Raw genomic sequence first — 17,121 nt, 5'->3', positions numbered from 1 at the left:
TATACTTTGGGTTATAAACCAGTAATGCATTGTTAATTTTGTTATTCAGATAGTTCCAGCTTTTGCCCTTTCCTAAGATAGTGGACTCACTCCTCGGTGTTGTTTCAACTCTGCGAATCTGGACCCTCAAGTTCTTGTTGCCTTATTAGCCATAAATTGCAATTTCTTATTTCCCCAGTCCTCCGAGACTACTGAAAGTTCTGCTTAGCACTATTGCCCCTTAACCACTACTTTCTTTCTGTGTGTGTTTTTAGCCTTTTGGCTTCCATCACGTGATCATGAATCCCCAAATGCCTTGATGAGAAAAGCAGCACAGAATGCTGAGCTAATTTCTGGGTAATTATCTACTTGTCATGATCTCAGCCCCTCAAGTCCTAGCTGCCTTGGTAGCTCTCTGATGTTTCCACAGAGATCATTTAAAAATTTTTTGTCAAGAGTTTCTAGTTGTTCTTGGTGAGAGGATTAGTCTGACACAAGCTAGTGCATCATAGCAGGCAGTGGAATTCTTCAGATATAATTTTATTTTTACGTCTCCCACTATGTCATGGTTGATGGTTCCTCATATTTTACTATCTGATGCTTTGCACCCATACAGCAACTATCCTGAGTAATGAAGATGTTATGTCATATAGGAAAGTGAGTCATTCTTTGCATTTCATTCATTTATGCCCTTAGTCACAAGGGCTTTAGCAAAGAATTGGCTTCCACTCTCTCTTTAAGGTAAGGAAATAAATAATGACCTTGGAAGATAGTATTCATCATAAAAGCATTTGATGAAAGGAGCAATTGGAGTGAACTACGTAAAATAGGCTTTTCAGTCTAATGGGACAGTGTAATTATTGGTGCAGATTTCTAGTTAGGCCTTAAAGACATCAAGCCTCCCTATATGGTTAATAATGGACTTGTGTAAGAAGATTGCTTCAGAGATTAGGTTTGTGATTCACATTAGCAAACACACATTGTGATCTGGCAGTGAAAGTGTGTACCTTTCTCAATCAAGCAGGATATGTAAGATCTTTGTGTATGCTTTTGCTCAACTTTACTGCTGCCATCCCTGAACCTGACTTGATATTTTTACATCCCCTTCAAGTCTGCATCCTAGTTTTGTGTCATCTACAGTTCTGAAGAGCTGCCGTGTGCTTTCTCATCATCCAGGGTTGAAAAGAGCCAGATCGTTGGAGAATCCCCACAGACTGACAGTTTTCCCTGAATCGATGCCTGCTCAGTGTGCTCATGCAGGGAGCTCCTACTCCATCTCACTTTGCTACATGTGGCCCACATATTTCAGATGATTCACAAGAACATTGGGAAGGACCTGCTAAAATTCTGCTTTGCTACAGTCCAGATATTCTCTCTTCCAGATCTCCCTTAACTTCCTTTGCAGATTCTGTATCGGAGAAATGAGGCTAATTTCACAAACTTCCTCTTACTGAATTCATTTTTAGCTCTAATAATTACCACTTTTCTTAGACGTGATCCCCAAACAATCCTTTAATAAATGCATTTTAGAATTGCACTGTCCATAATGGCAGCTACTTGATACATGTGGCCATTTAAATTTAATTTAAATGAATTAAAATGAAGCAAACAAAAAATGCAGTTTCTCTGTTGGACTAACCATGTTTCAAGTGTTCAACGCCTGCCATGTTGGACAGTGCAGATAGAACACTTCTATCATTGCAGAAATTTCTGTTGAACAGAGCTGTTCGAAAACCTTGTTTTAGAATCAGATTTGAGCTCACCCATCTGCAGATTACTCAGTCATCATTTGACTGTATTTTGTTTTTTTAAAGAGACAAGGTCTCACTGTTATCCAGGCTGGAGTGCAGTAGTGCCATCATAGCTCACTGCAGCCTTGAACTCCTGAGCTCAAGTGATCCTCCTGCCTGTCTCCCGAGTATTTGGGACTACAGGTACATGCCACCAGGCCTGGACATTATTTGTGTCTTTAAGAAACATTTACATGTGTTTTTTCCTGTCATCTCTCTTTTTCTCCATTTCCTCCAAAATCACTTTCGAAGGTAACTCCATTTCTGTATTGCCCAAATCAGTCTAAAGTGTGGGTGTTGGATGTGGACTTTTTTTTTGGTTTCTAATGAGGCTGTGTTGCAGATGAGTGAAGCCACCTTTGGCATTCTAGAATTTGTGCCTGAAGAACATCGCTTTCTGTCTTGCTGATGTTTACATGACTGCTATGATTGTTAAGGGAAATAAGGACAAATGAATGGGATCCACATTGCCTGACCAGGATACCTGTTTCTGAGTGCTCTTGGAGGTGAGAGGCATGCTCTTGGAGAATCAGTCGTCAAGCTGTCTTTTCCAGAGTGGCTGTTGTCCGGGGCAGTTGCAGAGTGAGCACACTGTACAATGAGTGTCTGGGGGCCTTCATTTATTTCTTTACAGCATCTTTAGTAATAAAATTCCAGTGTTAAGAGACAAATAAAAAAAAAAAATGTGCCCAGCTCTCCTGGGGTTGACAATCTCAGCGGCTAAATCCCATCCCAAGGGGGCAGCCCCTCTCCTGTCTGTGGTGTGCCTGCTGCCCCCCAGGAGCCACGCTCACCAGTTTCGTCAGCTGGTGGTTGATAAGGGGCAGAGAATCTTTTAGGACCCAGATCCTGGAGATCATTGTTAATGGAGAGCCTATTATCAAGTCAGGAAGAAGAAAAATCATTGTTAGTTGAGTGAACACATTTTAAAAAATGATGAAGTGTTCGTCAGGCACTTGGGATTTCTTGCTCTTATGCTAATAGGATTTTTGAAAATCCACCCACTGTTTGGAAACTTGCTTGCTCAGTGACAACTGCATCCGAATAGCACATCATGAGCCAGGTGTGTGGGGGGACAAGAGTGAAGGGAGTACTGGAGGAAGTCGCTCTGGGCCAGGAGGCGGGGACCCTGGCCACCAGCTGTGTGACCCAGGACAGGTCCTTGCAGTGCTGGGTCTTGGTTTCTGCCACTGGCCACCCAGCCCCCAACTTCCCAGAATTATTGTGAGAAACTGTGCATGTTTCTGCAGGAGGTGGGTTAACATATGTACCTCTGGTTGGCCGGGCGCGGTGGCTCACGCCTCTAATCCCAGCATTTTGGGAGGCCGAGGCGGGCGGATCACAAGGTCAAGAGATCAAGACCATCCTGGCCAACATGGTGAAACCCTGTCTCCACTAAAAATACAAAAATTAGCTGGGTGTTGTGCTACTCGGGAGGCTGAGACAGGAGAATCGCTTGAACCAGGGAGTCGAAGGTTGCAGTGAGCTGAGATGGCGCCACTGCACTCCGGCCTGGAGACAGAGCGAGACTCAGTCTCAAAAAAAAAAAAAAAAAAAAAAAAGTCATATCTACCTCTGGTCAACACAGGAACGAGGTGAGCTTTTATTATCCCCTTTGATAGACAAAGCAGTGGAGCTTAATGAGCATCATGTCATGAGGAAGCACAAATTCACGCTTACGATTTCTGTGGAAAGACCCCTCACTTCCTGGTCCTGATATTCTCTGTGGGACCTTTGGTGAGTCAGGGAAGGCCTCCTAGTGTGGAGACACCAGTCCCAGCCTCTGACATGCAGGAGTGTGGGGACTAAGTGACACTGGCAGTATGCTGCACAAGTGCACACCTGGATTATTAGGAGGGAGGGTTAGAAATCAAGAGTCCGTGGAAAACTGGGAACAGCTGGCTGGCTCTTCAGAAGGGAGCCATTATTTTGTGCACCTTGCAACTCAGGCAGTGAGCCTGGTGGGGAGACAGAAATGACTGCTCTTTTTTTTCCTGTCCATGTGTCTCCTGTGAATGTGTTACTAGGTGCAGGTGTCTCCTCTGATGGTCTCTGGGCTTTTCTCTCCCCTCCCTTCCTTATTTGCCTATTTCTCCTTTGCTCTTCTGTCTCCATTTCTCTCTGCCTACATTTCATCTCTTTCTGTTCCTTCTTCCTTCTTTTTTTATCTTCAAATTTTAACCTGTTCCTTTCATCAAATGATACTTATTCAATACATGCAGTGAGTTATATTTTTGTTTCTAAGAAAGCTGATCAACATGACTGTGTAAGTTCAGGCTGTGAAAAGACAACAATGATGACAGCCAGGCAGAGCTTTGGAGGAAGGAGGTTTGGGTCCCGGGTCCCCCTGATTCGGTGGGTGTCTGTGCATAGAGTGGTGCCTGCCTGCTTGAGGATAGGAGGCTTTGCACTTTGAGGCCCTTGCTCCCTGGTCTGGGGCATCTGAAGGGCTGTGGTGGGAAGAGGGTGAGAACCAAGGCCAGATGCACCTGGAGCTCGCTGCACACACTTCTGCGGGGTTTCCTCTTATTTTCTCTATTTTAATTTCTCCATTTTCTCTTTTCTCTCTTTCTGGAATTCCTATCTATCTGATTTTTTTACCTCTTCATTCTATCTTTGAAGTCTCTCTTTTCTTTCATATTTTTCCATCTTCTTTTCTTTTCTTTTTTTTGAGGTGGAATCTCTCTCTCTTGCCCACTGCAACCTCTACCTCCTGGGTTCAAGCGATTCTCCTGCCTCAGCCTCTGGAGTAGCTGGGATTACAGGAGCCCGCCACTGCGCCCGGCTAATTTTTGTATTTTTAATAGAGACGGCATTTCACCATGTTGGCCAGGCTGATCTTGAACTCCTGACCTCAAGTGATCCGTCCACCCTGGCCTCCCAGAGTGCTGGGATTATAGGTGTGCACCAGTGTGCCCAGCACCATCTTCTTTTCTTTCTCTTCTGTTTTCTGGGATAGTTCAATGACTTTAAATACCTGTATTGAAATGTTTATGCTTGCTTTTACTTTGACTCTCTGAGGGCTCTTTCTATGCTTTCATTATTTCTTATTTTGTAGCACTGTATCTTTGTGTTTCTGAAGCGATGTCTTCTTTTATTTATTTAAAGGTATTAATTTGTTATTTTGTTTATTTTTTGACAATTACTTCTGTTTCCTTCACTCTCTTTTTTCCTTTGCTGTCCTTGCACTTGCTTGCGTGGATTGCCGTCTTCCTGTTTGAGACCTTCCTCCCAGATCTGAGCCGTGCTTGTCAATTCCCATTGACAAGTGAAGCTCTGAAAATTGACTAGAGTCTCTGCAACTGTGGCTGCACGTTAGCATCACCTGGAAGCATTAAAAACTACTTCTCCTGGGGGACTGTCCTGGGGCCATTGGATGAAGATCTGTTGAAGTGGGGGCTACGTATTGATAGGTTGATAAATAGAGATATTGATGGAGATGGGTAGAAATACAGAGTTTCACTCCTCAGCAATTCTAATGTGCAACCAGGGCTGAGCGTTGTGTAGTCTTGGGTGACAGTGCCGGGCCTCTTGAGAGTTGCTGTAATTACCGTGAGTGAAACCACGCTGTGTTTCACTGCACTGGGTGCCTGGAAGACTTTGATTGCATCCATACGATTCTCTTTCTGTGCCTTTGGCAAATTGCAGATTGGGAGGAATTATATATCCCTACAGAGACTGTTCAGTGAATGAAGTTTCAGGGACCTACGAGCAAGAAGGATGAACTGGCGTCCCGGGAGGGGCCGGCTGTCCTTCTGCCAGAGGAGTCAGCAGGGCTGGGACAGGAAGCACGGGAAGGGCAGCTGTGCAGAGCCGGATCCAGGAGGGGCCACCTGGTGGCAGGTGTGGTCACAGAGCAGCCCCTGGCTAGGGATGGAGCTGGAGCTGCCAGAGAAGCTTGGAGGCCAGGTAACTTGGCTCTTGGGCTCTCACGAAGCCAACTGTTCATCTCCCAAGCTCTGAGGAAACAGTGGAGTCCAGGAGTGACAGGATATGGTAGCTCCATAAGGAGGAGGAACCTGTAGTTGGAGAGGGCAGCGAGGAGGGGCAACACCAGGAGGCCCATGAGCGATCCTCTGCACCCAAGAGAGGTGGCCGGAACCTGGGCCCCCACTTGCTGCGGGTGACCTTGCACCTGCCACACGTGCTCTTGGAGCTTTGGCTTCTGTAACTGGGAAATGAGGATCCTGACCATCTCTGCCAAGCCGGGAGGAGATGGGCTGATGTGTGTTGTGAGACAGTAGAGACCGGGGCATAGGAGGCAAATTGACTCTCAGAGTTTATGGTATAACCTTCTTCCATGCTGTAGGAATCAGGTTTGCCCCTAAACCTGCAGACTGGCTAAGGCCAGGGCTGGAAAGAGAATAAAGTAAGCAGAGGACAGGGCACGCTGCAGGCCGGCCCCTCACCCCCAGTGACTTGTGCTCTTGGAGTGAGGACCCAGGAGGGTGTCGCCTGCCTGTGTGTGTCTCTCCCTTTCCCCCTCCTGTCCTGTGGGGCTGGGCCTAACATGGCCATTCTTCAAAGGAGGAAAGTGGCCTTTTGCATTCCCTGTCGGTGCGTTACTTCTTGTCACTTATTTTTGATTAAGGATATTATAGTTAGGCAGAAATTATTTGCATTTTCTTTGTAAATCATCTGAAGAATTGTGCAACACAGGAGTACATTCTGGAAGAAAATTCAGACATCACAGATAAAGTGGGGCTCTCCCTCGGCTGCATCTACAACCTTCCTCTCCCTAGAGAACCGCTCTGTGGTTGGTGTTTTCCTCCATTATCTTATATGTATGCGTGTGTAGATGTACACGGCTGTGTTTTGTTTTTATGCACATAGAAGGTATCTCAGTCTGTGCATTTTTTCTGCTGCCGGAGTTGTTCAGACACGGTATCGTGGAGAACCACATGACTGTACACACAGGTCTGTCTTAGAGATCCGCCTCATTTGTTTTAACCGCTGCAGAGGCTTCCAGGGACCGTGTGTACAGTACTAGATACTGTTTAATGAACACTTTCCTACCGATGAACATTTAGGTTGTTTCCTAATGTTTGCTATCACAAACAGTGGTGCTATGCTGGTGGGTTAATGCTTCTCTAGGGGAGAGAGCAAGAAGCGGAAGTGCTGGCTGTCGTCTGCATTCTGCAGTTTACCAGATACTGTCAGGTTCCCTTCCCAAATGGCTACAGAGTGGTTTGGTCCCGGCAGTGTCATCAGTTCCCGACATTATAACTTTGCTGATGTGATGGGGAGAAAACCTCCGTTTTATTTTGTCATTTCCTGGATTATTTGCGAAGTTGGGTATATTTGCCTGTGTTTACTGGCACGTGTATTTTCTCTTTGGTCAATTTCCCCTTTGTAATTTTTGCTCAGTTTCCCATGGGGTTAATTGTCTTTTTCTTATTGATATCTAGGAGGGTCTTTTTGGTGTTCATGTGAGCGTTTGGGTGTGTGGGTATACAAGCAAAAAAGGTTTAATACATCCCGGATGCTCATTCTCTGGTACATTCACTTCGATTGTTTTCTTCCAGTCTGTTGGCTTCCATTTTAGGTGGGGTTTTTTTTTCCCCCCCTCATCCAGGTTTAAACATTGTTTATTGTTGGAGCTAAATAATTCACTTTATTTAGGGATTATAAGAAAATGTAGAAAGGAAATTTGCATTCTTTTCATTTTTCTTACTATTATGAAAGTCATTTCTTTTTTAAAAATACCAGTCTATTGAGGTAAGATTGCCATAGAAAAGCTGTACGTATCTATTTATTTTTATTTTTTTTTCCAGTGACTTTTTTTCAATATATTTAAAACTGGCCAGGCGCGGTGGCTCACGCCTGTCATCCCAGCACTTTGGGAGGCCGAGGCGGGTGGATCACCTGAGGTCAGGAGTTCGAGGCCAGCCTGACCAACATGGTGAAACCCCGTCTCTACTAAAAATACAAAAAAATTAGCTGGGTGTGGTGGCGGGCACCTGTAATCCCAACTACTCAGGAGGCTCGGGCAGGAGAATTGCTTGAACCCCGGAGGCGGAGGTTGCAGTGAGCCGAAATCATGCCATTGTTCTCCAGCCTGGGCAACAAGAGTGAGACTCTGTCTCAAAAAACAAAAAACAAAACCGACATCCTCCCAAATAACCCCCAAACAAACAAGCAACCAGATTAAATAAAATTTACAGTGAATATACCCAGCAAACATCTGTATGTGCAATTAAATACTGTGTCTGTTACTGCGGCATGAACCTCAAACAATATGTAAGTGTGTTCTGCAGGGGGGTCGGGGGAGTCCCAAGTTTTAACTCTGTGGGGTCTAGGAAGACAAGATGGGGAAGTGAGAGAATGGGGAAATGAATTTTGTTTATCTTAATTCTGTCCATATAAATATATTCATAAAGACCAAGAAAGAAAAGCAAGCTTGGGATGTTAAGGTAATAGGAGAATAGGAGAGTGTGGAACTTTCCCAATTCTGACTGACCAAAAACTATGAAAGAAATTAATTTTATGGTGGGAGAAAAGATTTTAAAACTATTTTATTTAAAAAATTTTAAAAAAAAGAGGATGGGGGCTGGGTACAGTGGTTCATGCCTGTAATCCCAGCACTTTGGGAGGCCAAGGCGGGTGGATCACCTGAGGTCAGGAGTTCGAGACCAGCCTGGCCAACATGGTGAAACCCCGTCTCTACTAAAACTACAAAGTTTAGCTGGGCGTGGTGGTGCGCACCTGTAGTGCCAGCTACTTGGGAGGCTGAGGCAGGAGAACCACTTGAACCCAGGAGCCAGAGGTTGCAGTGAGCCAAGATCGTGCCACTGCACTCCAAAAAGCTGTACATATTTAATGTACAACTTTGTGAGTCTGGACCTAAGCCAACCCTGTGAAACCATTGCCGCAGTGTGTGCCGTAAACAGATCCGTCACCTGCTGGCCTTTCCTCCCGCCTACTTTATTTATGATGTTGATGATTTGTAATGAGAAACTGAACAGAAGATCCACCTTCTCAGCAGATTTTTAACTGTACAATCCAGTGTTGTTAGCTGTAGGCACTGTGCTTTATAGTAAATCTCCAGAACTTACTCAGCGCGGATAGCTGACACCGCGTACCCTCGGCCCAGCATCTTTCCACTTCCCCTACCCCCAGCTCCTGGAAACTCCTGTTCTACTCTCTGCTTCTGTGAGTTGACTTTTTAAGATTCTGCATATAAGTGAGATCATGAGGTATTTATCTTTCTGTGCCTGGCCTATTTTACTTCATGTCCTCCAGGTTCATCCATGTGGCTGTAAATGGCAGGATTTCCTTCTTTTTAAAAGCTGAATAACACTCCATTGTAAGTATATACCACGTTTTCTTTATCTGTTCATCCCTCAGAGGACATTTAGATTATTCACATATCTTGGGTATTGTGAATAATGCCGCAGTGAGCGTGGGAGTGCAGGCTTCTTTCTGAAATACCGATTTCAGTTCCTTTGGATGTATGCCCAGCAGTAGGATTGCTGGATCATGCGGAAGTTCTATTTTTAATTTTTTGAGGAACCTCCATACTATTTTCCATAATAGTGATACCAATTTATATTCCTATCAACAGCGTACAAGGATTTTCTTTTCTGCACACCCTCAGCAACGCTTCTTATCTTTCATCTTTTTGATACTAGCCATTCTTACAGGTAACGGTGTGGTTTGCATTTCCCCCATTGGTCTTTTCCTTGGTGATTTTTTATTGTCTTATTTAAAAAGGACTTCCTTACCCTGAGTATCTAACATTTTAGAGTCACCTATTTTACAATGAGTCTTTAGTCCTCTTGAAATTTATTTTTGTGAATGGCATAACTCAGGGATATACATAGCTTTTAAAAAATGAGTTGTGAAGTTTATAACCCATTCCCCTCACCAACTGATTTGAAATGCTACCTTTATCATGTGGTAAATTATTATAGATGATGAGTTGTTCTGGACTCTCTTCTGCTGGTCTATTTGTATATTCTTGTGGAATAAAAAATTCTATGGTTTTATTTTTATATCCTTCATTGTTCTTCTAGAGTGTTTCTGCAATTGTTTCCTCTGCCATCTGAATTTTATCATTCTCATTGGAGGTTCTTTTGGAATTGCACTGACTTTCTAAGTTGATTTGGACCAAATTAAAATGCTTAAAATTGAAATATTTACGATATTAAAATACAGTATTATTTGTTTTTATCCGGGAATACAGTGTATTTTTTCATGAAAGTTTTTTACATTTTTGTTATGTTCATTCCCTAGATGCTTTATAGTTTTGTTGCTATTGTGTATGAGATATTTTTTATTACTACATTTTCTATTTGGTTGTTGCTGGTGTTTAGGAGAGCCATTGATGCATATGTTAAACTCACACCTGTCCACCTTGCTAAAACTTTTTCTTAGTTCTAATAACTTGTCCGTTGATTCTCTTGGTTTTCTATAAATACAGGAATATTGTCTGAAAAAAAAGCCTCCTTCTTCCCTTCTTCCTTCTCAAACTGTACACCTCTTGAGATGTCTCTTCATGTTTGTACTTCTAGCTAGGATAACCAGTCCCAGACTGAAAGGTGACAGCGATAGCAGCCTTCCTAATCTTGGCCCTAAATTTGCAGGGGATGCTTTTATGGGGTACTATAAAATGAGATGTTTTGCTGTGCTTGGCTGATAAATATCCTTTACCAGGTTAAGGGAGTTTGCTTCTTGGTTTACCTTTTAAGGTTTATTTTAAATCAGGAATGGGTTGTGGAATTTCAAACTCTTTTTGAAGTCCTTATACTTTTTTCCTTTTTTTGAGATGGAGTCTTGCTGTTGCCCAGGCTGGAGTGCAGTGGTGCGATCTGGGCTCACTGCAAGCTCCGCCTCTCAGGTTCAAGCGATTCTCCTGCCTCAGCCTCCTGGGTAGCTGGGATTACCGACCTCAAGTGATCCACCTGCCTCAGCCTCCCAAAGTGCTGGGATTATAGGCATGAGCCACTGCACTTGGCCCCATTTTATACCTTTTTCGTGGAAGTAAACATTTTCTAATTCACAATAAAAGAGAAAAAAGTATAATAAACACAACATATCCATTGTTATATTTGCTTAGTTTTTGTTGTTAGCATTTTATTATATTTGCTACATCTTTTGTTTTTCTTGATTTTTTTTTTTTTTTTTTTAAGATGGAGTCTCACTCTGTCACCCAGGCTGGAGTGCGGTGGTGCGATCTCAGCTCACTGCAACCTCCACCTCTCAGGTTCAAGTGATTCTCCTGCCTCAGCCTCCTGGGTAGCTGGGATTACCGGCATGTGCCACCATGCCCATCTAATTTTTGTATTTTTAGTAGAGATGGGGTTTCACCATGTTGGCCAGTCTGGTCTCGAACTCCTGACCTCAAGTGATCCACCCGCCTCAGTCTCCCAAAGTGCTAGGATTACAGGCACGAGCCACTGCGCCCGGCCTTTTTTGCTGAAGTTTTAAAAGTTGTAGCCATCATTATTTGGCCGTACAAGTTCAGCGTGCACCTTAAAAATAAGCACATCTTCCTACATTTCCACAAGACCATTATCATAGTAACAACGTTCATAGTAATTCATTGATAACATTTCATACACAATCTATGGTAAACACTCTTCAGTTGTTACCAGAATGTCCTCTACAGCTGGTTTCTTTACCAGGGCCCGGTCACTGCGCAGACAGCACTGTGGGCCCTGATGTCTCCACGCCTTCTCTAACTGGAACGCACCCTCTTTCCTTTTGTTCTATTACGCCTTTCTGTTGCAGAGACTCACCTGGACCAGCTGTCCTGCATCAAATCCCATCTTCAGCGTTCGTGACCAGCTGTCCTGCATCAAATCCCATCTTCAGCGTTCGTCGGATTGCTTTCTGGGCTAGCATTTAACTTTTCCCTGTAGCTCTCGCGCTTCTTGTCAATGGGAATGTCAGTCCAAAGGCTTGTGTGTTTCTGCTGTGGAACAACAGCAGGATCTCACAGGAAGAGAATTTTTCTTCCTGTTTGTAGGCAGTGTCAGCAAAAGGTCAGGTTTGTTCAGGCTGCAAGTCTGCTGGGGTAGCTCTGCCTGACATGTTTATTCTGAGACCTAAACCAGAGGGTAGGGGCTCCATGGGGCAGAGGAACACAGGCGGAGCGGATGGAAGCAGGAGATGGCCTGAGATGTAGCCTCGGGACTTGCAGGTGGACGGTTCACATTCCACTGGTGAGTATCAGTGGAGTGGGCAGTCTGCTTGTCTCATGGAGGAGGAAGGGGTATTTGCTAAATGATTAACTCCAACCCACCAAAGCATGTTTAGATTCAGACTAAAAGTTCTTGGGCAAGAATACTTCATAAGTGGTGGTGTGTGGATTTTATTGCAACATGTCACAATTCACATGTAATACGTGGTTGTCTCATTAGCAACTGATCTGACTAGTTACTATTTATTAATAAGATGCTGTGCTGAACTGAACCTCTGTTCGCCTCAAAAGGGGAAAGCACCAGGTTCAAGGCTGAAGAAGAGACCCAGAGCCAGGAAACAAGACTTGGGATTTTTTTTTTTTTTTTTTTTGAGACAGAGTCTTGCTCTGTCGCCCAGGCTGGAGTGCAGTGGCGCAGTCTCAGCTCACTGCAATCTCCGCCTCTGGGTTCAAACAATTTTCCTGCTTCAGCCTCCCGAGAAGCTGGGACCACAGGCACATGCCACTCTGCCCAGCTAATTTTTTGTATTTTTACTAGAGACAGAGTTTCACTGTGTTAGCCAGGATGGTCTTGATTCCTAACCTTGTGATCTGCCCGCCTTGGCCTCCCAAAGTGTTGGGATTATAGGTGTGAGCCACTGTGCCTGGCCAAGACTTGGGATTTTATTAGGGGCCTGCATACAGGGGAGATGGGTGGTGGCAGGTTGGATTGGAGAACTGCCTTACATACAGAAATCGTCCAGTGATGGGCCCGGCGTGGTGGCTCATGCCTGTAATCCCAGCACTTTGGGAGGCCAAGGTGGGCAGATCACCTGACGTCAGGAGTTCGAGGCCAGCCTGGCCAACATGGTGAAACCCCATCTCTGCAAAAATACAAAAATTAGCCAGGTGTGGTGGTGGGTGCCTGTAATCCCAGCTACTCGGGAGGCTGAAGCAGGAGAATTGCTTGAACCTGGGAGGCAGAGGTTGCAGTGAGCCAAGATTGTGCCACTGCACTCCAGCCTGGGCAACAAAGTGAGACTCTGACTCAAAAAAGAAAAGAAAAGAAGAGAAATGGTCCAGTGATGGTGGGCTGGCTGACATATCGGCCTTTCCTACAGTCTTGTGGCAGTGGGCTGGGCAGGAAAGCTGCAACTTCTTGCCAACTTTATGCAGTTTATTTAGCATTTCTGCTTAACACCCTCCTCTTAACGACCCCTACCTAGCAACCTTCATTTACCCCAAAACTCAGGGCCTCAATGCCCTGTATGGCCCTTGTTCCATAGGATGGGCCAGGGGCTCAGATGCTCCTCATAGACAAGGAACGAATCTCTGGGTTGGCTGCATCTGATTCCACAGCTCGGAACACACACTCAGGTGTGTCTGCCGTACGGGGTCATTCTGAGGGTAGGCTTCAGTTATCACTATCAGGTGTGTTTACCCTACAGCTGGTGACAGCTTGAGTCTCCTTTTATAAAGTTTCTTGTGCTTGAGACTGACGAGAAATCTGTGGCTAGTTCTTTGGCACCACCTGTATGGGTGGCCAGTTAACCCTCTGTTATCCATCGGTGATCCTGGCCTGAATCCGTTAATTCATTCGTTGTTGCAAATTGGTGATTTCACAATTCTCTCATACTGTTTTCATTTACTAGCTGGTATTCTTCTGTAAAGAAGAGATTTTCCTCATCACCTGGAGCTGTTAGAACACCCTGAAATACAGTATCGTTAAGATAGAAGAGGCCAGGCGCGGTGGCTCACGCCTGTAATCCCAGCACTTTGGGAGGCCAAGACCATCCTGGTTGACACGGTGAAACCCTGTCTCTACTAAAAATACAAAAAAATTATCCAGGCGCGGTGGCAGGTGCCTGTAGACCCAGCTACTCGGGAGGCTGAGGCAGGAGAATGGCGTGAACCCGGGAGGCGGAGCTTGCAGTGAGCCAAGATCGCGCCACTGCCCTCCCAGCCTGGGCAGCAGAGCAAGACTCCATCTCAAACAAAAAACAAATCCTTATTTCTCTTCAATTATTAATTTTCAGAATAGGAAGTTGGCAGTAGCCAATTTTAATGGTATGATATATTCTCAGGGTGTGCCATCTTCCCCTTTATGATATAAACCATTTTGGTCATGATGTGTTAGTTTTTAATGCTAACACTGAACTATTTGTTAAAGTTTGAGGTAAGATCTTTGCCTCTCTCATGTTGGAGACTAGTTTGTGCTTACCCTTTCATAGAATAAGTTGCTTCAGCTTTCCATCTTTTTCTGAGATGTGACGTTGCAAAGATCTATTCCTTGAAAATGTAATAAAACTTATTTGTCAATTCATCTGGGTCTGGCTTTTATTAGGTTACCTTGTTATTTTAAGATATCTTCTATAGCTAATTCAGTTTTTCTACTTATTGAGCCAATTGTGGTAATTTATATTTTCTAAGAAAATCTTACATTTCATTCAGTTAGATTTGCAAATTTATTGGCATAAAGTTCTGAAACGTATTATCTTATCATTTTATAAATATTTCTGCATCTGTAATTATGGTCTTCTTTTCAGTTCTGATGTTTGTGTTTTCTTTTTCTTGATTTGCTTATGGTATGTATTCTTTTTATACTGGGCCAACTTTCAGTTAATTTCCCTCCATCCCTCCCTCCCTCCCCCCCCTGCTCCCGGGTTCACGCCATTCTCCTGCCTCAGCCTCCCGAGTAGCTGGGACTACAGGCGCCTGCCACCACGCCCGGCTAATTTGTTGTATTTTTAGTAGAGACGGGGTTTCACTGTGTTAACCAGGATGGTCTCGATCTCCTGACCTCATGATCCGCCTGCCTTGGCCTCCCAAAGTGCTGGGATTACAGGCATGAGCCACCGTGCCCAGTCTAGTCTTATATTTTTCTAATTCCTGCATTTTGATTTTCGCTTTCGTTTCTTAGACGTATTTTATACATTAATCCTCTTTTCGTTTTCTTTTTTTAATTTTAATTTTTAAATTCTGGGGTACATGTGCAGGATGCGCAGCTGGTTTATTAGGTAGGTAAACGTGTGCCATGGTGGTTTACTGCACCTATCAACCCATCACCTAGGTATTAAGCCCTGCATACATAAGCTGTTTTTCCTAATGTTCTCCCTCCCCACCACCATACCCCTGACAAGCCCCAGTGTGTGTTGTTCCCCTCCCTGTGTCCATGTTTTCTCAGTGTTCAGCTCCCACTTATAAGTGAGAACATGTGGTGTTTGGTTTTCTGTTCGTTTGTTAGTTTGCTGAGGATAATGGCTTCCAGCTCCATCCATGTTTCTGCAAAGGATATGATATCATTCCTTTTTATGGCTGCATAGTATTCCGTGGCATATATGTACCACATTTTCTTTGTCCAGTCTATCATTGATGGGTATTTGGGTTGATTCCATGTCTTTGCTATTGCAGTGAACATATGGGTGCATGTATCTTTGTAATAGAATGATTTATTTTCCTTTGCGTCTCTAACTAGTAATGGGATCACTGGGTCAAATGGTATTTCTGGTTATAGATCTTTGAGGAGTCACCACACTGTCTTCCACAGTGGTTGGACTAACTTGCATTCCCGCCAACAGTGTAAAAGCATTCCTATTTCTCCACAACTTCGCCAGCATTTTTGTTTCTTGACTTTTTAATAATCACCATTTTGACTGGTATGAGGTGGTATCTCATTGTGGTTTTGATTTGCATTTCTCTAATGATCAGTCATGTTGAGCTTTTTTTCATATGTTTGATGGCCACATAAATGTCTTCTTTTGAGAAGTGTCTGTTCATGTTCTTTGCCTGCTTTTTAATGGGGTTTTATTTCTTGTAAATTTGTTTAATTTCCTTGTAGATTCTTGATACTAGACCGTTGTCAGGTGGCTAGATTGCAAAAATTTTCTCCCACTCTGTAGGTTGCCTGTTTGCTCTGATGATAGTTTCTTTTGCGGTGCAGAAGCTCTTTAGTTTAATTAGATCCCATTTGTCAATTTTTGCTTTTGATGCAGTTGCTTTTGGGAATTTTCTAATGAACTCTTTGCTAGTGCCATTGTCCTGAATGGCATTGCCTAGATTTTCTTCTAGAGTTGTTGTAGTTTTGGGTTTTACATTTAAGTCTTTAATCCATCTTGAGTTAATTTTTGTATGAGGTGTAACGGTGGGGTCCAGTTTCAATTTTCTGCATATAGCTAGCCACTTCTTCCAGCACCACTTATAAATAGGGAATCCTTTCCCCATTGCTTGTTTTTATCAGGTTTGTTGAAGATGAGATGACATTAACCCACTTTTCTACCAAAAAAAAAAAAAACCCTCTGTGGTAAATGTGTGTGTATTTCCTAATGAGTACTAATTTGGCCAGATCCCCTAGTTGTGATATCCAATTTTTTGTTCATGTCTAAAAATACATCATTTACATTTTGAATGCTTTCTAAGCCTCAGTTATTTAAGAATTTCCCAGGTATGTCGTATTTTATTTTATTTTATTTTATTTTTTTTTTTATTTTTTTTTTTTTGAGACGGAGTCTCGCTCTGTAGCCCGGGCTGGAGTGCAGTGGCCGGATCTCAGCTCACTGCAAGCTCCGCCTCCCAGGTTTACGCCATTCTCCTGCCTCAGCCTCCCGAGTAGCTGGGACTACAGGCACCCGCCACCTCGCCCGGCTAGTTTTTTGTATTTTTTAGTAGACACGGGGTTTCACGGTGTTCGCCAGGATGGTCTCGATCTCCTGGCCTCGTGATCCGCCCGTCTCGGCCTCCCAAAGTGCTGGGATTACAGGCTTGAGCCACCGCGCCCAGCCTGTTTTTGTTTTTTAACTATCTTTGTAGCAGTCTGGGTCCAGTCAGGTGATGGGAACCCCAGGAGGAGCATCATATTTAATAGAATTATTAGGTACGATGAGAGAGTAACTGTTAAGAGGTGGAAGTTCCGTATGGTATCATGGGGTGGAGGGAGGGGACCTGAGCAAGGGTAGCCCTGGGAAAGCCCCAGGGAAGGACCAGCTTGTTAGGGAAGGTGTGGTTCAGCAGCGGAGAGCGGGATGGCGGCTGGTTCAGTCAGTCCAGCACTGGTCTAGAGGTGCTGTTGGTCACAATAGGCCACCCTCTGGAGTACAGGCTGGGGAGCAGCAGCTTGAGGTGTGGGCCTGCGGTGTGAATTCAGGCACCAGCACGACCAAAGGTGCCAGACATGCAAACGGAACACTCAACGCAGGACTCTCCAGACCACGCAGGCTATACCGGATTTGTGGA

The 17,121-nt window shown here is 44.2% G+C and overlaps 1 protein-coding gene across 2 annotated transcripts in view; it reads left to right on the top strand.

Annotated features, from left to right (window-relative positions):
• The window catches only part of APBA2 (amyloid beta precursor protein binding family A member 2), a 231,806-nt gene that overhangs the window by 127,166 nt on the left and 87,519 nt on the right, over positions 1-17,121 (top strand). The window contains exon 4 of one of the 2 annotated variants that reach the window (XM_025389991.1): positions 15,137-15,224. The exons of the other annotated variant lie outside the window; for it this stretch is intronic. The gene's annotated coding sequence lies outside the window, so the exon portion shown is untranslated. The remainder of the gene's footprint in view (positions 1-15,136; positions 15,225-17,121) is intronic. 2 annotated transcript variants of the gene reach the window in all.

Source organism: Theropithecus gelada, chromosome 7a (genome assembly GCF_003255815.1).
Source record: "Theropithecus gelada isolate Dixy chromosome 7a, Tgel_1.0, whole genome shotgun sequence".
Lineage (NCBI taxonomy): Eukaryota > Metazoa > Chordata > Mammalia > Primates > Cercopithecidae > Theropithecus > Theropithecus gelada.
This window is presented reverse-complemented; position numbering and strand designations above follow the sequence as displayed.